At 39.5% G+C, this 25,521-nt stretch overlaps 1 protein-coding gene across 3 annotated transcripts in view; it reads right to left on the reverse strand.

The window, feature by feature from the left end:
* TAOK3 (TAO kinase 3) overlaps positions 1 to 22,821 on the reverse strand; it is a 179,221-nt gene extending 156,400 nt beyond the window's left edge. Inside the window, exon 1 of one of the 3 annotated variants that reach the window (XM_077875837.1) lies at positions 22,534 to 22,821. The gene's annotated coding sequence lies outside the window, so the exon portion shown is untranslated. Of the gene's footprint in view, positions 1 to 12,927; positions 13,102 to 13,565; positions 13,723 to 22,533 lie in introns of those variants that run through there. The other 2 variants (XM_077875838.1, XM_077875839.1) reach the window with 2 other exon arrangements.
* Between the last annotated feature and the right edge of the window lie 2,700 nt (positions 22,822 to 25,521).

The raw sequence follows: 25,521 nt of genomic DNA on the forward strand, positions 1-25,521 counted from the left end.
CTGGGCCAAAAAGGCAGGCGCCAAACTGCTGCGCCACCCAGGGATCCCGGTCTTGATTCTTTTAAAGCAAAGTGAAAGCAGGTGTCACAGTACATATAATCCACTAGGTTCAAATAAGGCAATTACAGAGCTGATTTGTTCTGTTAGATAAAAGTGCAGGTGTAAATTTCTGTTGATATATACAGCACACAGAACGCCACATTCTGACCGAACCATTCATCTTACCTGGCTCACAAGAAGAGCTTTCACATCAACAATACCTATTCATACACTGACAGTGATGGAACTTCCATCTAAGAAATGTGGTATCAGCAACTATCGCTTTATGATACGTTCAGTAAAATGAAAGATATGTGGCAATTAGAATGTTTTGATCTCACCTCTGTTTTTTTTTTTTTTTTAATCACTTGCATACATCTCTTCTCTGTCAATACATATTAGAAACTAGTGGAATTCAGCTGAAGTCTCCTTAACTGCAACAGAAATCAAGCTCTATTAATAATACTATTTACAGGGATCCCTGGGTGGCACAGCGGTTTGGCGCCTGTCTTTGGCCCAGGGCGTGATCCTGGAGATCCGGGATCGAATCCCACATCGGGCTCCCGGTGCATGGAGCCTGCTTCTCCCTCTGCCTGTGTCTCTGCCTCTCTCTCTCTCTCTCCCTGTGTGACTATCATAAATAAATAAAAATTAAAAAAAAATAAAATAAATTAAAAAAAAATACTATTTACAGTATTACAGCTTTTTAAATGACAATGGTAGTTTACTCTCCCATAATTAACAGGACTCTAACTAGCAAGACTATTTCTTTTTCTGCCATGCTTTTTGAAAGTCTGATGTCCCCTGCTGCAGTTCTTTTTTTTTTTTTTTTAAGTCATTCATTGAATCGCTTGGTTAACTTCAAGTCCTCTAGTTAACTTCTTGTTAATACTGAGGTACCCCTTCACCTTGTCAAGGACAATTACAACTTTAATTTGTTTTCCTACGATGCTAGCCAGTTAAGGATCACTTAGCAAATTTTATAAGCTTAGTCTACTCAATCACCTAGCCATTAAATAAAATGTTAAAAACTAAGCCTACTGAACCTACTGAACACCTTCTACACTTATATTCATATTTACTGTAGTAATATAAATTTAAAGTAAAAGTTTTAGTATGATGAGAATGAAAATATCTATATTTTACAGTCAGCTCAGGAAACAGTTTTTTAAAAAAATACAAAATAGAATAAATTAAGGAGGCTGAAATATAGCCTTTATAATAATGGGCATAAAATATTCACTAATTAAATAACTGTAGTAATTGGTTACTTTATACAAATCCAAAGTCTCCCCTCCCCCTCTTAATGATGATCTTGGCTTTTAACCAAGAAGTTTGAATGCAAAAATTAAACAAAAAAATCCTGAATAGGCAGGAATATAAGAGGAAGGAAGGCTGGTGATAGTCTAAAGGAAGAAGGGGAGCTGGAGTTCCTCTGGAGGAGATGAAGGCCAAGGAAAAAGCCATGTGTTTAGGGAGATAAGTATGCATCCTTTCAAACCCTTTTTGGTCGACAGAACTGTTATACGCTATTAGCTTGTGCTTCTAGCAGGTGGGGAAAGAGGACAGTTCTTAAGCATTGGGAGCCTTTGTTGGAACACACAGTATAATAATGCTATTCCCCTTTTTAGAAAACAAAATAAAACATCATCTTGAGGGACGCCTGGGTGGCTCAGTGGTTGAGTCAGGGTGTGATCCCGGGGTCCTAGGATCGAGTCCCACATCAGGCTCCCTGCATGGAGCCTGCTTCTCCCTCTGCCTGTGTCTCTACCTCTCTCTGTGTGTCTCTCATGAATAAAATAAAATCTTAAGAAACTCTAAAAAAAACAAAACAAAAACCATGATCTTGGAAATCAGGTTCTTATGGTCCATCTGCTGTAGAATCTTCTATGACTGTAAAGAAATCTAGAGTTTTAATGGAGATGAAAAACTAAGGAGCTATTTAGGATAAATTCTAAGAATAAAAACTAACCAAAAAAATTCACCTTGAATATCCATAAAGTAATACTGGTTTAAAAAAAAATATGGGGAATCCCTGGGTGGCGCAGCGGTTTAGCGCCTGCCTTTGGCCCAGGATGCAATCCTGGAGACCCGGGATCGAATCCCATGTCGGGCTCCCAGTGCATGGAGCCTGCTTCTCCCTCTGCCTATGTCTCTGCCTCTCTCTCTCTCTTTCTGTGTGACTATCATAAATAAATAAAAAATTTAAAATAAATAAATAAAAATATGGAAGCAGGATGCCTGGGTGGCTCAGTGGTTAAGCCTCTGCCTTCAGCTCAAGTTGTGATCCCAGGATCCTGGAATGGAGTCCCACATCAGGATCCTGGCAGGGAGTCTGCTTCTTCCTCTATGTCTCTCTCTCTCTCTTTCTCTCTCTGTCTCTCATGAATAAATAAATAAAATCTTAAAAAAAAAGGAAATTATATGGAAACAATACATTTGGGCATAGAAATATGATTATTTATGTGGTATAATGATATACTGCTGTTGAAGTTAAAAAACAGCTTATAAAACCATAAAATAATGCAATATAACCTTCTTAATCATTATTTTTTAAATGATTTTATTTTGGAGTAATCTCTATACCCAATGTGGGGCTCGAACTCACACGTTCAAAGTCACATGTTCTTCTAACTGAGCCAGCCAGGTGTCCCCTTAATCACTACATTAAAAAAAGTATATTTTAAAATAAGTCTGGGAAGTTATATGTCAAAATATATTTGAGTATAGAAGATAACTTTTACTTTCTAATTACTCATCTATATTTTCTATTTGTTAAAATGAAAAGCATATGTTATTTATATAGTTGTTAAAAATTACCTAAGAGCTATCTTGGGTCAAGGACTTCCCACCATTTTGTAGAGAATAGGAGAAAATATTAATGGGAACAAGGGAGATAGATACCTGCTTCCATTTCTACTCATTTACCAACAAGTGTTCTTGCTGGGAACTCCAAACTTCAGGACTCATAAGGAACTAATTCTGCAACATCTTACAATAGGAATGACTATTCATGATTATTACTGTTTTTTTCATCAATATTACTGTTAACCAAAAAAATATTGTACAGATTACAATGTTTCCACAGTGCTTGCTACACTATAATGGATCACTAACAAGTTTCTATTCTACAGAAAGCACAATAATATTAGTTTGGGGCATTTTTTAGAAAAAAATATGTAAAAAAAATTCAAACTGAGGACTATGAACTTTTAAATACTGTACTTGAGTTGCCAATATTAACACTAAAATACACATCTTGAAAAATTAGTAGAAAAATGGACTCAACAAGCATAACTGGTAGTCTATATATTGGGTCTCCTATGTTTTGGAGAGGAAAGCACATTTAAAAGAATTGGCAAAGATGTTCAGTACACAGATAAAAAAGTGAATATTAATATAAGATGGAAAGACAGAATTTGATCTTTCTACATAAGCTTGAGGTAATTCAAGATATTTTCTATTTCTCTTTTTTGAAGATTCTATTTATTATTTATTTCCCTAGGACTCACTAGCTCTAACTTCCTAGTCTCCAACAGGATCCTTCTCAGGTCGTACCCTTTCATAACCTTTATGAAAAATATCTTATTTCTTGGCTTGTGTGGCACTTTCCTCTTAGAAGTTTCTTTCCAACCCACCTTCTTGGCTTGTCCTCTTTTGCTCACATCTTAACACAAAGGTCTATACTGGGCCCCTTCTCTTCTCACTGCACTTTCTCTTATTGATCTGATTCACTCTTATGCTTTCAGCTATCTCACTCAAGCTGCCAATGTCCTCACTAAATCTCTCACAAGCTGCTTTTCTTCTTTGCATTGAGGCTGTCCTAATTCCAGAACCTCATTACCAGTCCAAGTCCTCATCCCAAATCCCTTTCTATCTTTTGGTTGCTTTACCAACTATTGAAGGAGTCATCTTTCAGAGGCTCTGATTGCATCAGTATCTTCTATTCAAGCACCTTAAATGGCTCTCCACTACTGAATGTTCAAAGTTCAAATCTCTTTGTACAGGATTCAAGGGCCTTTGATTTGCCACCGTCCCTAAGTATCCTATATTTTATTCACAATGTCTGAACTAGGCTAAGAAATACACAGATTATGCTCTACTGCACCTGCTGAAAAACTACCCAATGTTAAAGACTCAGCTCAAATTCTATCTCCAAGTTACTCCATCACCCTAGTGCGGAAGTAATCTCTTTGTTTCTCATATATAGAAAGTACTTCTTGTGGCATTGATGCCATTCTGCCTTACTTTGAAAGAACACGGACATTTCTTAATTCCATTAATTGAATATGACTAGCAAAAGAAATACTATTGAATTATTTGAACTCCACAGTATCTTGAATGTAGCAGGCAGTGTTGAACTCAGGCTACACTCACTTAGAATTAGAGACTTCTTGTCCAAAATCTAAGCTAGAGTTTGCCTCTGCCTTACTTCTGAAGAACAGATGTGGGAAACAAATTAGCGAAATAAACCATTCTGTGCATATGTGTGTGACAATTGTGAATAAAGAACTCAAAAGAAATAACTTCAAAGCACTTCCATTTGAATTATTTTACAAGAATAATTATGAGAAATTCTACTCCCAGGTATATATCCAAAAGAACTGAAACATATTAACACAAAAACTTGCATATGAATGTTCAGAGTAGCATTATTCATAATAGCTAAAAAATGGAAATAACTCAAATGTCCATCAACTGATGAATGAATACACTGTGACCTATCCATCTAATGGAGTATTATTCATCCATAAAAAGGAATGAGGCACTGACACATGCCATAGCACAGATGACCCTTGAAAACATCATGCTAAGTGGAGAAGTCAGACAATTCACATATTTTATGATTCCATTTATATTAGGTATCCAGAGTAGGAAAATCCATTGAGATAGAAAATCAGTGGTTGCCAAGGGATGGGGGTAATTGAGATGGGATGCTAACAGGTACAGGGGTTCTTTTTGGAGTGATGGAAATGTTCTGGAATTAGACAGTGGTGATGGTTGCATAACATTGTGGATATGCTAAAAACTTGAATTATAAACTTTAAAATGACAAATTTTATGTTATGTGAACTTTATCTTAACTAGAAAAAGGAAAAAACTGAGTTTTATCTCCCAAATAACTCAATTTGGATTTGTGGTTTAAAGGAAAAGAAGTCTAACCTTTAAATCAGCAAATCTGGGTTTAAGTTAACTCTGCCACTTACTTACTAGCTGACTAGCTGTGTGATCTTAAGTACATCACTTTTTTCAGCCTCAATCCTCATCTATAAAGTGAGAATAATACCTCACAAAGTTGTGAGACTCATGAAATAATGTGAAATCATTATATAAATTCTAAAGCCCTTTATAAATGAAAAACCTTGTTATTTTGTAAAATAGTTTTTTAAAATAATAAACTGTATTGAATAGCCCATAATTTTAGCTTTTTATCATTGGTAAGTTAGATAACCAGCTTTTATTGTTATATTTGAATGGCATCTTGGACTTATAGCACTTATTCTGTGGGCACTAACAGTACAATACTTCACAGAGTTATTGAACCTTAATCTTTGAAATGAAAGGTAGTATCTAAAACCAAGCATCAAAACAAATTCTAAAGCATCAACTTGGGACACCTGGGTGGCTCAGTGGTTGAGTGTCTGCCTTTGGCACAGGGTGTGATCCTAGTCTGGGATGAGTCCTGCATCGGACTCCCTGCAAGGACCCTGCTTCTCCCTCTGCCTATATCTCTGCCTCTCTCATGAATAAATAAGTAAAATATTTAAATAAAGTATTTTAAAAAATAAAGCATTAACTAGACATTTCCAAATATCCATACTTTTACATATGTAAAACATTTTGTATTTTAAAAGTTTTCATTTGGGTGTCCCTTATGCTCTTTAGCATCAATACAAAGGAAAGCATACATTAAAAACAAGTGGGAATGTAAATTGGTGCAGCCATTATGGAAACATGGAGGCTCCTCAAAAGATTAAAGACAGAGCCACCATATGACTCAGCAATTCCACCCCTGGATATATACTCAAAGGAAATGAAATCACTATCTTGAAAAGATATCTGTATTCCCATGTTCACTGCAGCATTATTTATAATAGCCAAGACATGGAAATAATATGTGTTCATCAATGAATGAATGGATAAAGAAAAGGTAGTATCTGTATACAATGGATTATTAGCCAAAAAAAAAAAAAAAGGAAATCCTGCTATTTGTGTAACATGGATGAACTTTTAGTGCAGTATGATAAGTGAAATAAGTCAGAAGGAGAAACAAAATACTGTATGTATGTGGAATCTAAAAAAACTGAACTCATAGATACTGGAGACAGATTGGTAGTTGTCAGAGGCAGTGAGTGGAAGATAGGGGGAAATTAAGTGAAGGTGATCAAAAGGTAAAAACTTACAGTTATAGGATAAATAAGTTCTAGGGATGTAATGTACAGCATGGTGATAATAATTAACATTGTATTGTATATTTGAAAGATGCTAAGAGAGTAAATTTTAAAAATTCTCGTGATGGAAAAAATTTGTAACTATGTGAGGTGATTGGTGTCAACTAAATTTATTGTGATCATTTCACTATACATACATAAGTTATGTTGTACACCTTGAACTAACATGTCAATTATACCTCAATAAACTGGAAAAATAATGATGGGGGAATTTCTTAAAATTTTCTTTCATTTCTTCGTCCTATATGGTCTCTGGCATCAATACAAGAAGGCATGTATCATTTCTTTTTTTTTTTTTAAGCTTTTTTAAAAAATTTATTTATTCAGAGAGAGTGAGAGAGAGACTGAGAGGCAGAGACACAGGCAGAGGGAGAAGCGGGCTCCATGCAGGGAGCCCGACGCGGAACTTGATCTTAGGTCTCCAGGATCAGACCCCGGGCTGCAGGCGGCGCTAAACCGCTGCGCCACTGGGGATGCCCAGCATGTATCATTTCAAAAGACAAGAGACTGACTAAAAATTAAAGCAATAGGCATCCACTTGAACTAACAAGTATTCTTATGTTTAAGCTTTTGAGTATATATATATTTTTCCCTAATAGAATTAACAGTTTTATGAGGGAAGGGATCATATGTAATTAACTTCAACATCCCTTCACACAGCCTAAAATTAGACATTTACACTTATGTCACTTAAAGAATTGGGTAGGAATACTCCTTGATTACATAAAATTTATTGATCATATTTAATCTATAGTGACAGCATGGAAAGTTGTTAATACCAAAACTAAACTTCTCTGAGAGTAGCTGGCTATCTCATTCCTTAATAAAGGAAACAAAATCACACATATATATGAATATCTATATATACACATAATTTCTTATAAAGAAAAGCAAACATGTCAATCTATAATCAGTTACAAAATTGTCTTCATTTGCCTCACATTTTTTTGTCAATGAAGTGACAGACCTGACTCAAATTGGAGAAACATTCAGGTCTCTTCAATACTAGGATTGTTGACTCGACTTTAGATAGGCAGGATGAAATAGATTTACTTTCTTTTCTTTTTCTTCAAATGAAGGTCAGGTACCTCAGCATTCTGCTAGGAACTCTGAAAGATTTAAGTGTAAGACATGGTCCTTGTACTCAAAGTGTTCACATCATTAGTGAAGATAAAACTGGATGATTTAAGATACTATGCACATTTGTGTTCGATGGTTTGCTAATTTAAAAATCTGGGATTTTGCAGCAAAATTGATTTTACTTCAAACAGGAAGTGAACTTTACACAGGATCTTGAAGAAAAGGTAAAATTTGAATAGGCAGAGAGAGCAGAGGAGGGCCTTTTTTTTTTTTTTTTTTTTTTTTGAGTCAGGGAGTGGCAGAGGGTGACCAAGAATCTTAAGCAGGTTCCACACCGAGCATAGAGTCCAATGCAGGGCACGATCTCACAACCCTGAGATCATAACCTAAGCCAAAATCAAGAGTTGTATATTTTACTGACTGAACCACCGAGGTGTCCCCCCAGGAAGGAGGGCTTTTTGAATGAAGGAGAGAACCAGAGGTGCAGATTTAAACTTGTATGGTGTGTTGCAGAAACAGACTGACTTCAATAGAGCAGAAAGAAGAGGCCAAAGAACATAGGAAATAAAGCTGGATGAGTAGTGTGGGACAGATTAGAAAGGACGCTGAAAGTCAAGCAGAAGAGGTTAGATTTAATGTAGCAGAAACATAGAACCAGTGAAGCTTTCTGAAAAGGGGAGGAGTAGCATTTAAAGAAGGTTAATCAGGATGAATTGGAAAAAAACAGACAGAAATTGAGGAAGGCAACTGTGGTAATCCAGAGATGAGGGCCTAACGGTCTAAGTAAGACAGTTGCACAGAGAAACTGTGTTTTCTAGCAGCAACATGCTGGGCCTTCAGACTATAAAATTAGGGGGTATCAGAAACAAGAATGAGATACAGACTAATGCAAAGGCTGCCAACCAGGTAAAGGGGTTGCGCTATAGATTAAAATCTGGATGGGGATCCCTGGGTGGCTTAGTGGTTTAGCACCTGCCTTCGGCCCAGGGCGTGGTCATGGAGTCCCACATCGGGCTCCCTGCATGGAGCCTGCTTCTCCCTCTGCCTGTGCCTCTGCCTCTCTCTCTCTCTCTCTCTCATGAATAAATAAATAAATCTTTAAAAAAAAATCTGGAAATTTCCAACACTAAAAATATACTCACAAACCTTAAATGTTTTTCAAATACCCTATAAGTAGTTTCATTGCTTTCTTTACTGCAGGTGCCCACCCCAATCTCACATCTGCTTTGTTAACACAGCCCCCATGAAAATCTGCTAATGTAAAAATTCGTTGTTTTTCAATACATAAAGTTAACTGACCCACTATTGGTATCAACCCCTGATGTTAAGACAAAACCAGAAAACACTCTTCTTTATACTCAAATGCATATTCTTTATTGTGTGGTTTTACCCAAGTAAAACCAAACCAAACTAGAACAACATTCCTAAAAAAACCCAACCTTTTTTTTTTTTTTTTGAGCTGACCTAGAATCTTTAGACATGGTCCTAACTTTATCTGATGGTGATCCAGTTAGAAGAAAACAAACTGTTGAGAAAATTAATGACAAAATCAACACTTAGCCATGTTGCTTTCCTAAGCTGTGCTATATCCTATTGGGAGGAAATTTCTCTGAAGTGAAAAACAGCAACAAAATGTTGCTAAAGCTGAATTTGGCACATTAACTTTTTATACTAATGAATTAAATCTACAGTTGACTCTTCCCTTGTTTCCCCTCTCCCCTGAGGATAGGAAGTATATAATGTGGTAAGAGTGAAATAAATAAATAAGACCTATAGATTTCATTCAAGTGCTCCCATGGTGCTTTTTATTTTTTTTTAAAGATTTATTTATTTATTTGGGGTGGAGGGGCAGAAGGAGAAGCCATCTTCCCACTGAGCAGGGAACCCAATGCAGAGGCTCCATCCCAGAACCCTGAGATCATGACCAGAGCCAAAGGCAGACACTGAACTGACTGAGCCACCCAGGTGCCCCCTCCCATGGTATTTTTACATACTTCTACCATAATAAGACTGATTCTTTTTTTTTTTTAATTTTTATTTATTTATGATAGTCACACAGAGAGAGAGAGATTGGCAGAGACATAGGCAGTGGGAGAAGCAGGCTCCATGCACTGGGAGCCCGACATGGGATTCGATCCCCGGTCTCCAGGATCGCACCCTGGGCCAAAGGCAGGAGCCAAACCGCTGCGCCACCCAGGGATCCCAGTAAGGCTGATTCTATTATCTATACATGATTGCATGTATTGTTTTATATCTCTTCCCATGAATCATCTTCGGGTAGACTGTGAATAAGAACTGAAATGTCCAAAAAAACAGCAAAAATAACCATAGCTACTATCACTCACTGAGATCTCCCTTTATAATGTGCAGCCAAACTTGTTCCTTTAATATGTAATCTCACTTGATCCTCACAATAATCCATAAGGTAGGTGCTATGATTGTGTCCATTTTAGAGTTGAAGAAACCAAGGCTTCAAGAGTTAAAGGATTTGTATAAGGTCACAAAGCTGGTGAGGTGTAAGAGGCAGACATGTTCAGCTGATATGCTCTGTTAATTAACTGCCAGCCTCGGGGATCCCTGGGTGGCGCAGCGGTTTGGCGCCTGCCTTTGGCCCAGGGCGCGATCCTGGAGACCCGGGATCGAGTCCCACGACGGGCTCCCGGTGCATGGAGCCTGCTTCTCTCTCTGCCCCTCTCTCTCTCTCTCTCTGTGACTATCATAAATTAAAAAAATTAAAAAAAATTAACTGCCAGCCTCAAAACATATGGGACCAAAAGTAATAAAACCTGGACATGTTATTCACTGTACAAGAATTAGGGAGGGACATCTAAGAGCTGTCAGAGACCAATGAACAGATTTCTCGAATCACTTATAATCTTTCTTTATACTAAAAACAGTGCACTCTTTTCTTGAAGGAGTAGGACACTGCTATGAAATGGAAATTAATTGTCCCCTCTTTTAGTAGGACACTTATATTACTACTTGATGGTACTGATAGCATCTCAATATCTTCTCAGTTTGGTTACATTTTTGAAAAATGCTATCACTGAGATCAGCCAGCTCAAGACTAACTAGGCTGCTTGCTGGTGACATCAGAATGCTTTTAAAAGTATTTTCTTAATAGAATATCCAGTGACCTGAACAGCCTTTTTAACTTCTGCCAGCGACCCTGAAACAGAAACTAAACTTTGAGATACTTCTCATCACATAAAATATATTCATAAGAAGACACCTCTAAAAATAACTCTCCACTGTAATTCCCTCTTTATGCATCAGGGCAGAGATGTCATATTTCCTCTACAAAGCTTTCTTGTATGTTGAAAACAGTAGGAATCTCAATTTCAAACTGAACCAATATAATTGAGAACTACAATTTCCTTCACAAGACATTATTTTTATTTGTATTTTTACAGAAATTGCCAAATCTGATGGGATGCCTTACATTTTAATTCTAACACTTTTTTTTAATGATTTTTATTTATTCATGAGAGACACAGAGAGAGAGGTATAGACACAGGCAGAGGGAGAAGTAGGCTCCCTATAGGGGAGCCTAATGTGGGACTTGATCCTAGGAACCCGGGATCACACCCTGAGCCGCAGGCAGATGCTCAATCACTGAGCTACTCAAGCATCCCTAACTCTGTAACACTTTTAACTAGAAAGCAAAACAGTTAAGGTTTAAAGTTCTGTGCACCCCTCCCCCCCTTTTTTTCTGCTAACACACAGTCTTCCACAAAATAGTGTGATCTTTGCAGAGTACGCAAGGAATATGACCAACTAAAGAACAGAACATTAAGCACATATTAAGTGAGTCAGAAGTTTAATACTCATCATCAGTGTGAAACCAGCAAACAGTTAAAAATGGTTACAAATAAATATGTACAAATTAATAGGATGCAGTTAGTAACTTCCACTTTTCCAACTAGTGGCCTTTTGGCAGGCAGCCATATAATCTGCAATAATCTTGTCACTGCTGTGAAGCTCCATCTACTTCCTCTGCCCCACCCTCACCCCAGCTATGATTGGGTTACTTGTGGTGCTGATAGAACAATCAAAAAAGGCCTCCTGAACCATGAAAATTGAAGTTAAAGTACAACTTATGTTAAGTGTTTTATATTCATAAATCTTAAAAAACACATTGTAAAATATCACATTTCAAAGATTATTTGAAAGTTTTAATTTTCTTACATATCAGAGGAATAGTTCCCAAATCAGTAATATCTACTGCAATGTTCTTTTTTTTTTTTAATTCTATTTATTCATGAGAGATACACACAGAGAGAGAAGCAGAGACATAAGCAGAGGGAGAAGCAGGCTCCACGCAGGGAGCCTGACACAGGACTGGATACCGGATCCTGGGATCATGGCCTAAGCCGAAGGCATACGCTCAACCACTGAGCCACCCAGGTATCCCTACTGCGATGTTCTGAAATGAAAATTCATCCTACCTACGGTTGTAAGGCTTTGATTTACACATCTAACACGTAAAGTATCAGGAGTTTGGAAGTCAGGATTATATACATTTCATTTCAACCTTGTTTTAAAGAGCCTAGAGAAATTAGTAAAGAAACTATTAAGGCAGCTTTCTTTGCTAATGAAATATTTTGCATTACTTTTTCAACATACAAACTGTTAAATTATTTACTTTTCTACTTCATCTAATTTCATTTTATGGACTAGAGTAGTGCCATAAATTATTACCTCATGGCTAAGATATCTTATTTTTATATTTTAATAAGTAACTAATCTTATGTATTAAAACAAAAAAGTTACAGAACAAGATAAACATGATCCTATCTTCTGACTTTTCTGTCTCTAAATTTGGCATTATGTTCAAGAAACTGCTCTGTGTTCTATTCTATTTCCCTTCTGGAAAAGAAGAAAAATAGGACGTGGCCTTGATATTATTTAAGATCTCTAGGATGAATAGTGTGCCATTTTGAGCAGATTCATTTTGAAATACTGTTTTACAGGAATATCAATCATAAACACAAACTATTCATTTAATAAAAATAGCCTTCAGTATATCTAAAATTTTTGTTTAAGAGACTCTTCTGACAAGATTTTAATATTTTATTTGCAGCTGAGTATTTACCTTACTTATGCAGAAAAAGGGAAAAAATCAATTTCTGAAAAAAGTTCTCACTCATATTTATTTGTATAATATGAAACTACAAACTAAAATAAATAGAACATAGGAATCCAGTGATTTTTGAGGTTGATTACTCTCAGCTGGACTTTGAGCTAAAGCCATAAATATTCACATGAAATTCAACAAAGTTTATTAGCAATGCTTAGACACAAACCATATTTATAATAAAATGCTAAATGTAAAACAAAAAGTAAGCTTACTCACAGATCTTCTCAAATGCATGTCCTACATCTCCAATCCAACATACTAAAAACCTTAAAAATTCTTTATTTAGCTCCAGCAATAAGTAAGATTGCCCCAGAGATGACTTTCTTTAAAAAGCCGCCTCTTGTTCATTAGGAAAGATAAAACTAAGCTCAGCTTAAGTTGTAAGAACAACACCACGCTATCAGCACCTTCATTCCGAGAAAGGAAGTTATTATAGACACAGTTTTATAAATGAGGCTTCAAGAGAGTACTTCCTGGTCAGAGAGTTAACGTTAACAGCTCTACATTAACGTATACAGCTTTACATTTTGACATTTTGGAAAGAACTTTCTAAAAACTTTCACTGAATTCCGCCCCCCCCCCCCCCGCCCCCGGTCCTTACAAAAGAGAAAAACTTGGTCGAGCTAAACACATCTTATGTAAAGATCTATGAAATTCTACCAATAGCTACTGACACGGTATCATGTAAATATTAGAACTGCTTATTCCTATTGACAATAATATCAGTTTAAGTTTTAATTATTTTACACTGACGTACCCTCCATTTCCCCCCCTCCCTGTATGCTACCGTCAAGTTTCAGGGGACAGAACATTAGAAGGTAAAGAAAGAACTTACTTAAAGGAAGACAACTCACCAATTCCTTGACAATGAAGAAAATGGAAATAACCATCCACAATTTAGTTTTCAAATTTAAAGTGCATTCTCTTTTAAACATATATACATATATATGTAAACCTTGAAGAAATGTACAATCCTAATAAGGAACTGCAGATAAAACAGCATGTCCTGGGCGCTGCACACTACTATGGGTATTGCAAGCTAAAAGTATTTCCTGTTAGGACGCCCATTGGTTCCCACAGGTGCAAGTGCCTTTGGGTGTTGCCGATTTAACTCTTCCTTTTCTAAGTGAACCACTGAAGATTTCAGGTTGGCACAATCAATGCTAAGAACTATTAGGGTAGAACTACATTGGGCTAATTCCAGAGCTTCCCCCAATAGCTTGATTTTGAATTGACGATTATTTAATTCAACAGGGCTGGAGAAAATTCATTTCAACAGACTTTCATTACTTTTTTAAGATGCACTGTTTTTAAGAATGTATGTGACTTCACTCAAAAATGAAAATCCTCTCTCTGTACAAAGCACTGTTCTAGGCACCAGGAATATAGTAATGAACAAAACAGACAAAGTCCTTGTGGTCATTCACACACTATCTAGTAGACTTTTGATTATTTCATATATGATGAGAAAACTTCCATAAAGTCAGTGACTAAAAAAAATTGTATGGGAATTTGAAAAGTCAAATGTAGAGCTCATTACTATACAACATCGTAATTAAGGCCCTCACCTTAAACCTAAAAGAACTTTTCCAGAACATAGTACACAAAAGCAGGATTCTTTATGTTTTCAATGTTTCAAAAAAGCCAAGTTGGAGGCAATAGCATATGTTCCAGCAGGGAAAAGGGAAAACTCATCATGAGTCACCAGTGACTAAGTTCTTTTAATTCAGGCTTAAAGCACATTTCAACCCCAATCACTTATATATGCAGAAAACTGATAACTGATAATATCAGAAGCTTGACTGACCAATTTTCAGGGTTAATATTACCACCTAAGAAAAACAGCTGAAGTGATTTTAAGGGGATAATGCCTCTATACTGAATTTTATTATAATTTTGGTTTTACTATTCTTTAATGCCTAAGAGCTGTGCTAGCAAGTGTCCAGTGGGTTTTGTTACAATGAACAGTTTTCTTCGATTTTAGCCAGACTGAGACACAGTCGTCTTGGATGTATGGTGTGGTAGCAAGAATGGCATTTGTTTGAAATCAATAAAACAAAAATATAGTAAATTCAAGGCAGCTCAAAGATAAATGTAAAATCCAGAGAGAGTAAGATATACAGATAAACTACTCTTCTAAGCTATATCTTACTTCCTTAGGATTTTACTTTGCATGTTTAAAATAACAAAACCGTCTTTTTAGCCAACAAATTGGAGGAATTCCCAAAGACAAATTGAGCTAGTTAGTCATTCAGTGTTTATTGAATACCTTCTACATGGTAGGCACTGTTTTATGAATTGGGATACAGCAATGAATAGAACAAAACTCTCTGCTTTCATACTTACATTCTAGTGTAAATATATAAGATAAATAAATAAAATATTTGGTATGTTAGAAGGTAGTAAGCACTGTGGAGAAGAATACAATATGGAAGTTAGAGATAATAATAATTTTATCTGTTAATAGTTGCAAATTGTTTATGTCACAAAGTAAGGAATTTTCTCTGGAAGAGCAAACTGTTAGATCTCTCCCAGACTCTACCTTTGACTCAAGTGACCATCTTCTGTTGCAAATGAAAGGAAATCTTATTTTATTTGTTGCTAATACCCAGAGAAAGTTTGGAAACTTCCGAAGACCTGAAGCTAGAACCTATTCCTTACAGATAAAAACAACACGTAAGGAAACAAAAATAACAAATCCCAAACACTCAAGAGTCAAAATTCACTTTCGGGAATATTATCAAGCCAAATATGAGCATACAACTTTCCAGTCCTTGGTAGCATTGGCATTGAATTTACCAACTGCCAGGGTCAGGAGGGAATGTTTCATTTAAGAATTCTCTCTGTTATCTTCACTGGGAGCAACAGTTATATTTAAATATTATTTTTGAACCTAAAATAAGTATTTAAATTTAATACAATTCAACAAATATTTACTGAGCAGATAATAGGTGCAAGATACTTAGTTAGATGTGTATGACACCATCCTTTTAAAACCAAGAAGACGGACATCTAGGAAAGACAAGTACAAACCTTATAATGTAAAATCAGAGGGAATACTAATGTAATAAGAAAACATACAAAGTACTTAAGGAATTCAAGGCAAGAGAAGCAAGGAGGATGATCAAAAAAGGCTTCAGGGAAGACGGCATGAAAGTAGGTCTGAAAAAGAAGAAACAGAAGGCATGCTAGGGAAAAGAAATGGCAGGAACAAAGACCTGGAGATGGTAAATCAGTAAGCAATCAACCAGTATGTAGGCCCATCTGGTTGGGGTGCAGGACACACACACACACACACAGAGATTAGGAGCAATAGAAACAGATCTGATAAATCTGGACAAATTCAGTAGACCATAGGGAATTATTAAAGTTTTGAACATGTGAGTGACAAAATCAGAGCTGTACTTTAGGTAGAGTAAGAGCAACCGTATAAAAGAGACTGCAAGATCATCACAGTAGTCCTTTAGCTCCTTCTTAGACCACTGAGAGGTATGAAGTGGAAACTGTAGTGAGTTGGAAAACCAAATCTATGTCACAGGGGTCAAGTTTACCACTGTCTGATCTTGGGAAGTCACTTACTCTTACTGTCTCTATTTCCTCATATGTGAATCTATTAATTATTCTTTTTGGAGTCAGGGGCCATGGGATTTATCAACTGATTAGATAATGGGAATAGAGCAAAAACAATAGAAAACAACAATAAAAAGTTGTTTCAAGTGATTAAAATAATAAGCAGCTACCATTTATTAAACACTTTCATGTGCTTGTCATTGTGCTCAGCACTTTATATAAACTTCATTTATTCCTTATAAGAATCCTGTGAAGTATGTATTCATATTTGATGGATGAGAGAATGGAGAGCCTTAAGACTTTTTTTTTGTAAATTTATTTTTTATTGGTGTTCAATTTGCCAACATATAGAATAACACCCAGTGCTCATCCCATCAAGTGCCCACCTCAGTGCCCGTCACCCAGTTGTCCCCCCCCCCATTCCCCCACCTCTAGTTCGTTTCCCAGAGTTAGGAGTCTCTCATGTTCTGTCTCCCTTTCTGATATTTCCCACTCATTTTTTCCTCCTTTCCCCTTTATTCCCTGTCACTATTTTTCATATGCCCCAAATGAATGAGACCATATAATGTTTGTCCTTCTCCGATTGACTTATTTCACTCAGTATAATACCCTCCAGTTCCATCCACGTCGAAGCAAATGGTGGGTATTTGTCGTTTTTAATGGAGAGCCTTAAGACTTAAGTTATTTACCCAGGGAAAGCCAGCTGGCATAATGACAAAGCCAAAGTAGATGCCTAGGTCTCTCTGAGTGAAAGGTCCTTTCTCCTTCCAACGTATCATGCTGTTTCTTAGACAACAGATGAATAATGCTAACATTCACTCATGTGCTCCAACAGAATCCCTGTCTCTTTCGTGTATAAGAAACAAAGTGTGAATGTAAATATGATCTAATAATTTGCTCATCATTAATTAATTCACTCATTCAATTCACATTTATGGAGCATCCTTCATACTTTCTGCCTGGTATTAAACTTGGCATGGGGGATGCAAAGATGAATACTACTCAGCTCTGCCTTGAAGTGCTCACAGGCTAGTAAAAGACAAATGCATGCAAAAAAGGAACTGGTATACAATGACAGAAGAGAAGTTTTGCACAAGAGACAATAGAAACATAAAGGTAATGAAACATAATATTGTTAATTTTTTATCTCTGCCATTAATTCTTGACCTAAATCATTTAAAAACTGTATGTGTTTTTTGGAAATATTTGTATATTTACACACACACTCTCTTCAAGAAATAAAGGCTAGGGCAGCCCCAGTGGCCCAGTGGTTTAGCGCCACCTTCGGCCCGGGGTGTGATCCTGGAGTCCCGGGATCGAGTCCCATGTCAGGCTCCCGGCATGGAGCCTGCTTCTCTCTCTGCCTGTGTCTGCCTTTCTCTCTGTCATGAATAAATAAAATCTTAAAAAAAAAAAAAAAAGAAAGGCTAATGTCCACAACAGAATGGAAAATTGGACACAAACTACGACTTTGTTCTGTGTGTCTACTGCCAACACTTATTAGGTTATTAGTTTATGTAAGAAAGCATTCTGCCTTAATTAGTGCCATCTATTGTAACGGGTAAATAAAATCTATTTGAATTGTCATAAGCCTTGATTGTCGTGGACATAAGCCTATGTATGTCATGAGACAGAGCTGAAACATAAAAATAAACATGGTGCCCAGAGTCCTTGCTTAATCTGGAAATAAAGGGTTATCCCATTGTCCATCAGAAATAGTGGATGGAAGTAAAACTGAAGTCTTCTAATTGGTACTTCAATAATTGACTAAAATATTAAGAATAACAAAATGTATATTGTGGGGTTGAATTTGCTATCCATCATTTCACTGAGGCTAAGTGGAAGGGCCCCAAAGACTAGGCTCCAGCATGTAAATTCTCATGTTAGTACCTAAAGCCACATGGGCCACACCTCTTTGTTTAATGGGAGTGGTTTTCCTAGGCATAAAATATTCTTCCTAGATATAAAGTATTCCAAGGCCAATTCTCTTTCTCACTCATTCTACATGAAAAATGTGTATGTATGGGATAGCTGACAATGGTTAGGAGGCTGATCTGTGTAAACAAACCAAGAAACTGACCCCTAAGTCATTCTATTACAAAATAGAAATAATTTAGATTCAATGTCTCTAACAAATCTCAGGTCAGACAGAAAAAAAAAATCGCATTAGGTTGATTTATAAAATATTTAGGTAGATTTAATATAACATATAGCTGTAATGATCAAGTTAATTCCTGCTAGTTATCCTAAAAATTCTAAATAGTTGTTGTTTTTAATTTGATGTCTGTAGTTTAGAAATGAATTAGATCACATTTTGGTCCATAAACTCAATATACCTATCTATAAGGACAGCTAGACTGATAGATGCCACTTATGTTTCGTTTTTACTCAGTCTGAGTTTAAGAAACAGTAAGAAACTTTTAATATATCCTCATAAATAACAAAGCAACCAATTAAATGAATGATAAAGCTAAATAATCACAATCTAAAGCTCCTATTCTGAACTACAACTGCATAATATCTCACAACTCAAAACTATTTATTCAAAACTCACTGGTTGACAGAATCATTGAAGATGAGCTCATTGAATCTCATTGAAGACTGAAAAGAAGTCTTCCCCTAGCAGAGTCATAAAACACTTTTGGGTAGAAGCTTTCTGTCTGTCTGTCAGTGTATTTTCTTTTGGGGGGCAGGGAGGAAACAAAGGCTAGAAGAAAAGATTATTAAAGAAAGATGCTTTCAAAGGAAACTCTAAAATGAAAGTATCAATAGTTTTCATTCATCTCTATACTACTGAAAACAACAAATATGCATACTGTCAAGCAATGAGAACATTTATTCTGGTTCCTTAAATATTGAACCAAAGCAGCTATCAAAAGGTAGATTCTGTGATGACAATGGTTTGATTGTGTATGACTCAAGTGGTAAAGAAAGTGTAAAATGGGTTATTGTATCTACTGGGTAGTACTTGCATCCCGCTAAACCAAGAGTAAGAATAGTTTAAGAACTCCAACAAATCAAAAGGACTTGCATTCTGTGGTTGCTACAATCATTCCCTTAGAAGTGGGAAGCTCCTTCTTAATTTCTTTTCAGTATATTTTTTTAATTGAAAAGAAAGCGTTTAAATGAGCACAGGTTCAATGACTTCACATATTTATAGTTTCTCATGGTGTCCTTCTATTTTGTGAAATAAATGAAAATAAATTCCCATACAATTCCTACCCTCCTATTTACCCACTCATCACCCCAAGGAATAAAAAAAGTCACTATAGGCCTTTTCTATCACTAAAAATTCTATTATGAAGAATCTCTCTTCATCATCTCTGGATCAATACCATAATGTAATGTGGTTGAAATGACTGCTTTAGTCATCACTCTAGGGAGTACCAGAACATTTTCTTTTCTTAAAAGGAATTAATTTAGTTCTGTCTTAAGAAACTACCACTGTACCAGTCAGAAATGATCTAACAAGTATGATCAAAAAGCTCATCTGCTCAAACATTTCTATTACTTTGCAGAATTACTGGTACTGAGATTCCCAATCCTTCCACAGACCGTTTCATAAGTTATAAGCACTACATAATGAATCTATGCACTGTGTAAATAACCCCTTGAATGAACCAACTTTATTTTTTTTACTTGAATTTGACCTAGAGTTCTGGAAAAATATATTTACTGTAAAAAATCATAATACATCTTAAATAAATCATAGTGTCATATTTTAAATTTGTATTTGTTGTTGTTGCTCTTCTTATGTCCCTGTTATTTCTTAGGGGAGGACTTCTAGTTGGTGGAATTTTCATAACCATATCCAGCTACACACTCTCTGCAGTCATATAAGAACTGCTCTGTATCAGGTAATATCAAATAAAATCCCCAAATGACACATGTCCTCTACTTATTATCACCCTGATGAAAATGACTTCAGTAATGTTTGTCTTGGATTTAAATAGGCAGTTCTATGTAAGCTTTCTCCATTATGTCTTGGGGAAATAAAGCAGCATTTCTTTCTTTCCCTTCGTTAAAGCTGCCCATTACTACATAAGGGTAAAAAGCTTCTAATAAGACACATTCTAAACCGGAAACAAAGAAGATATCTAAGTAACTGTGAAATGATAATGACATTCCTCTTTATTTTCCCCAAACCATCATTTTCTAAGTCTGCTTCTATAGAAAAGAAACCAGTCACAAAGAGAAGGGGTGAGGAGGAGCAACACATAGAGAAAAAGGTAAAAAGATTCAAGTGCAAAACTGCTTGGTACAACTGTGACAAAGCTTGTGCAGTCAAGAGAACATCTGGGAGGTAGTCAGGGCAGTATTAACATATCCTAACTACTATGAACAACTAGCCTGGTCATTAGTTTAATTTTCACATCCATCAAAGTAGGAAGCTGCCCCCCAATTCCCACCCCCTCTGGCTTTCCACTATTTTGTTTCAGCATTTTAATAGATGCACACTTGCCTCCTACCAGGGCACAATGTCTGGTTTAAACAGGCTTATCTCTCTCCTTCACTTGTCCTGGAATTACGCCTAAAGCTCAATCCTGGTAGCGTTTAGGATGGGAAATTTAATTGGAAAGAGCTGTCAGTTTAGGCACTCCAATACCTCCTTTCAAAATTTAGTTTGACCTCCCAAGTATCTCCAACACATCAAAGTTAAACAGTCAAACTTAGTGTATATAGCTCCTTTGAATCTGCATTGTAAATACTGATACCAAAGCGCTGCCAAATCCTAAAACCTATCTTAGTTCCTTGAGCTGGAATAAAAAATACCTGAGTCTATCACCACCAACATCCCAATAAATCCCAAACATGGGTCCTTCCCTTTCAACTGGCTTGTGGTGGCCTGGAGAAGCCCTGTCCAAGTTTTCAGGTTCTGGAGAAGGTATCAAGGTCGACGAAGCCCCTCACTTTCAAGGCATCCGCGCCAAACTCTGAGGAACACCTCGGAAGCCAGGGGGCCAGTGAGGAGAGAGGTCGGGCAGTGCGTCTCTCGCTCTTGCCGAGACCTCGGCGCTTCTGCCAGACCCTCCAGCCCTTGAGTTCTACTCAGGGGAGGTTTCATTACATAATCCCTGCTCCAGACTCGCCCACAGAGTCACCGGCGCTCGGGCTGTCCCGCGTCTCACGCAGCACGGTCGGGGAGATCCGCTGGCTGCGGACCCTGGGGGCAGCACGCGTCCCCTCACTGCGCGCCGCCAGCCTTCGGATCGCCCGGCGCAGCGACCCCAATCCAGGCATGCTCCCCTCTTCCACTTCCGCTCGCGCGCTCTGACCCGGTCTCTGGGTCCCCCTCACACTCGCTGTCAGACCCCTCTCGAGGAGGGGAGTCCTCCCCGTCAGACCTGCTGTCCCGAGCCCTCTCGGGGTCCTCTCTCTCCAGACCCCCTGTCCCAAGTGCTCTCTGCGACTCCTAAACCCTCCGTTCTGGCTCCTCTTGGCGTCCCCCTATCAGATCTGCTGTCCCGGCCCCTCTGGGGTTCCCTCCCTTCAGACCCCCTGCCCAACCCTCTGGGTCCCCTCCCTTCAGACCCTCTGCCCCAGCCCTCTGGGGTCCCCCTTCCTCAGAGCGCGTCCCGAGCCCTCTGGGGTCCCCTCTCCTCAGAGCGCTGTCCCAAGCCCTCTCGGGGTCCCCTCTCTTCAGACCCCCTGCCCCAACCCTCTGGGGTCCCCCCTCCTCAGAGCGCGTCCCGAGCCCTCTGGGGTCCCCTCTCCTCAGAGCGCTGTCCCAAGCCCTCTCGGGGTCCCCTCTCTTCAGACCCCCTGCCCCAACCCTCTGGGGTCCCCCCTCCTCAGAGCGCGTCCCGAGCCCTCTGGGGTCCCCTCTCCTCAGAGCGCTGTCCCAAGCCCTCTCGGGGTCCCCTCTCTTCAGACCCCCTGCCCCAACCCTCTGGGGTCCCCCTTCCTCAGAGCGCGTCCCGAGCCCTCTGGGGTCCCCTCTCCTCAGAGCGCTGTCCCAAGCCCTCTCGGGGTCCCCTCTCTTCAGACCCCCTGCCCCAACCCTCTGGGGTCCCCTCCCCTCAGGGCGCTGTCCCGAGCCCTCTGGGGTCCCCCCTCCTCAGAGCGCGTCCCGAGCCCTCTCGCGTTTCCCGCTCAGACCCGCTACCTCAGCAGCTCTCGGGGTCTCCTCTCCCCAGTCCCGACAAACCCTCTCCCGAACTCCCGCCGCTCGAGTCCTCCCGGACCTCACTCCGCCCAGGGTCCCCTTGCCTCGGCTCACTCTGTCACCGTCCCGCGCCCCAGTGCTCTCACCTCAGACCTGCTGTCACCACCCCCGGGCCCGGCGTCGCCGCCGCCTCCGCCGCTTCCTCTCCCACACTTGTTCCCGAGTCGCTCTTCTGCCGCTGGTCCCCCGGAGGATGCCCGGGTCGGGTCGTTGAGTGCCGGGTCCGGCCACGCAGAGCCTCCGCCCGCGGTCTCGGGGTCGGGTCCCACTCTTTCAGGCAGGACCCCGCCGCCGTCGCCGCCGGGCGCCACACGGACCCTCCCGCAGCCGCCGCTGCTGCTGTCCGAGGTGCGGCTCCTGCCAGGGGTGGCCAATCGCACCCGACTGCGCCGAGCGCGCTCCGCCCCACGGTCTCAGTTCGCCCGCCCCCTGCCCCCGACCACGCCCCCAGCTCGGCTCCAATAGGCTCTCTACTGACCTCCCCTGACCGCGGGGCACGGGCCTGGGGCCTGGCATAGGTACTCGATTGGAAGCGCCTGGGAAGCCGAGCCGCCGATGGCGCCTGAGGATTGGCGGAGTTGACGGTGGGCGGGACGAGACGGGGCGGGGTTTTCTCAGACGCGGAAGATCTGGCAGCTTCAGTTACCCCGCGGGCCCGCCTGGGGTGCGGTCCGCCTTGTTTGCGCGGCGCTGGGGTCAAAGTTCATGGCACTCCTCTGAGCCTTCACTTTTCTTGGGAGCCTCCCAGAGGCCGAGCCCTGGGACTCCGGGGTGGGGTGGGGGCGGGGGCGGGGCCCCCCCACCGTGTGGGGAGTCTTGGAGGGGGTCTCCATTCTTCCGTCCTGGCTTAGTCCCCTAAGTAGTTGCGCCGTCAACTAATACAGCGTGCATTTACTCCGGCCTTGTAAATAGTTCCTGGATTTCAGTTCTTGTAGATCTTTGGCAAGGGAGGTGCCCTTGCATTGCGTTGGACACACGTCAGTTTAATGCTGTTGGAGGAGGGGAAGATCTTTATACGAGGTCTGTACTCTGCGCCAGGAAAGCCTTCAGCACCGTTGGGGCTCATTTTGGGGAGGAACAAGGACCAAACTTGAGAAATGATCAGTTTGTGGGTTTTGATAATCATTTCGACCGTAGGAACAGGAACTGTGTGGTAGGCTTCAGCGAGATTAGTCAGCGTATTCGTTTTTAGGGCTAATGTTGTCATGATTCTGTGTGAACTGATGGCCAAAGGGCAACCTGTGATGATCAGAGAGACTCGTCTGCCAGGGGTAAAAGGGCATGGGTCACTCAGCCCTTTTATACATATATATATATATATATATATATATATTTTTTTTTTTTGAAACTGGATATGTTAAGTCAATACCAAAAATCGAAATCTGCTGTCCTTATTCATAAGCCCCAAAGTTTATGGACTTCGACAATTCAGCATTTTTTGAAGAAATTGTTTCCTTTCAGGCACACTATTCGATCCTAAGCCTTTGTTAGATTTGCTCTCTGGAAACTCTCCCATCATGAACTCCTGTGTGTAACTCCTGCTGGCAAAATTTGTTTTCTAAACACTACGTGTTTTCCCTAGTGTTTTAAAATTACAATGCTCCCCTTTGAATTTGGGTATAGGGTATGCAGAGAGAGCCTGTGGAAATGAAGCTGGCAGGACTTCATTTGGGGTGAGTTCTGAAGTGGATGCTTCCAGAGCAGTGTTAGTTATTTTAAAGATTTTATTATTTATTCACGAGAGACACTAAGAGGCAGAGACACAGGCAGAGAGAGAAGCAGGCTCCCTGCAGGGGACCTGAGGTGGGACTGGATCCCAGGACACTGTGGTGATCATGACCTGAGCCCAAGCCAGATGCTCAACCACTGAGCCACCCAGGTGCCCCAGGGCAGTGTTGACTGGCATTTTGGAAAGGGATGAGGAGAGATTTCAAGGTAGTTCTAGGGGAACTTGATTTTTTTATAGGTCCAGGGAGACTATCCAAGATTATTTTATATATGTACGTATATATATATTTTAAGATTTTATTTATTTTAGAGGAGGTGGGGAAGGGGCAGAGGGAGAGAGAGAATCCCAAGCAGACTCCCCATTGTGTGTGGAACCCGAGGCTGGGTCAGAGCCTATCAGCCCATATCACGACCTGAGCTGAAAACAAGAGTTGGATGCTCAACCGACTGAGCCACCCAGGAGCCCTGAAAATTATTATATTCAACAATTATAAAGGTCAGGTAAGGCTGAAGTCATGACAGAACTTTTTTGACTAGGTCCTCCTTCTTTTAAAGAACATATATTAAGAGCTCATCCTAGCAATTCTGCAGTTGGGAATATGGGTTGAAGAAATGTAAGTTTTCACTACCAGTGTTCAGTTGTGTCTATTCATATAAAAAAATGCATGACCATTAACAGATGTTATTTGCAATCAGAAGATAGAAAGAAAACATAAGCAAGATGAAAATTCCATATCTTGAAGAAACCAATTAGCAACGAAGCCAAATTTTTTTTTTTGGATTCATTATATCAATGAACTCTAATTTCTAAAATGGTGCTTTTTCTGGTCTATGATTATTGCTTCTGATGGAAACCCAAGTTGCTCAATATAGCTGATTCCAAATAAGTTAGCTGTGATCTAATATAAAAATAGAAATGACTTCATCCTTCGGGCAAGAGGCAGTTCTAAAATCCTAGTTTCAATACAGACGGTGGCTCTACAGTGAGCCTGAAGAATGACTCTTACTTAGAAGGAGCTTCAGAAGACCTCAGAACTCATGGAAAGATATTGCAGCAGTCCAGTTTGCAAATTGTTGTTTTGCTGGGAGGAAAAAAAATCTCCCACAAACAGAACCAAGATTTTCATTAAGACAAGGTAGAAAATAAATGTTGAAATAAATGGGATGAGAATAAATTTTTTTCACTTTGAGAAGACTCTGCAGGGTCCCCTTCAGAGACGAATTTGAGCACAAAGGATCTGAGAATCAGGATACTGGGGTCCACCCTAGCTTTTACATCTGTGTTCAGCCTTACTACTCATAAATTACTTATTTTATGGAGTCTTGGGAGCAACATGAAGGGGGCA

This window comes from Canis aureus, chromosome 27, assembly GCF_053574225.1.
Source record: "Canis aureus isolate CA01 chromosome 27, VMU_Caureus_v.1.0, whole genome shotgun sequence".
In the NCBI taxonomy this organism is placed as follows: domain Eukaryota; kingdom Metazoa; phylum Chordata; class Mammalia; order Carnivora; family Canidae; genus Canis; species Canis aureus.